This window comes from Lipotes vexillifer, unplaced genomic scaffold (assembly GCF_000442215.2).
Source record: "Lipotes vexillifer unplaced genomic scaffold, Lipotes_vexillifer_v1.1 scaffold7, whole genome shotgun sequence".
Classification (NCBI taxonomy): Eukaryota; Metazoa; Chordata; class Mammalia; order Artiodactyla; family Lipotidae; genus Lipotes; species Lipotes vexillifer.
The window spans coordinates 6,076,046-6,076,880 of NW_006792683.1; positions in this window are offsets into that span (position 1 = coordinate 6,076,046).

An 835-nucleotide genomic window follows, 5' to 3' on the forward strand; every position below is an offset into this window, starting at 1 on the left:
TCCCCTTCCCCTCCCCCCTCCCCCAGCATTACCCAGCACAGGTGACCTCACCTGCCCCTCCTGTGCTCTGCTCCGTTATTACCACAACTTGGGAAAGGGCCCGAGTGCCTCTGCAAGCTCCGTCTTGCTCACCTGCCGCTGTTTGCTATCTCGGGCGCTTGGGTCTCTTTCCCACTCAGATGACCCTGCCCTAGGGCACTGGCACAAGCTTCCTGCATCACCTCTGCTCTTCCAGCCCGAGCCTTCATTATAAGCTGTGATTCTCACTCCTGGTTGCCAATTAAAGCACCTGCAGAGCTTTTGAGAAAGGCCACGTGTGGGCCTCCCCCTCCATGATGTGCTGACCCTCTCCTTGGTCCAGGGGTCCCGGGCTAAGCCACCTGCTTCATGCTCCCAGGTGCTTGTGTGGCCAAGGTTGAGAAGCCAAGAGGAGTATGAAGCCCTTACCTGCCCCGAAACCCCAGGCCTGAGCCTCCTCTGGCCCACTGGGCAGGGGGCGCAGTGCTGGGGGGCAGAGCAGGGTGGCGAGCACAGGCTCTGCAGCCCACACGGGGAGGCTGCTGTCACCCAAGTCCAGTCTGAGTCACTCTGGGAACAGACGGTGTTCTGCTGGGTGACCCACGGCCCCCCACCTGCTCTGTCCCCCCGAGAGCCAACATGGAGCCCCCGCCTTTCCGACCTTTGGCCCAGACGGAAGTCAGTTCTTGGGGAGGGGATGCCAGTGTTCTCAAGGAGTCTAGTTTTCCTGCATCCAGACCCATGTGGTCACGACAGCGAGGTGGTGATGGTGGTGACATTCACTCACTCACTCATTCATTCCTCCCAGTGTTTCCTT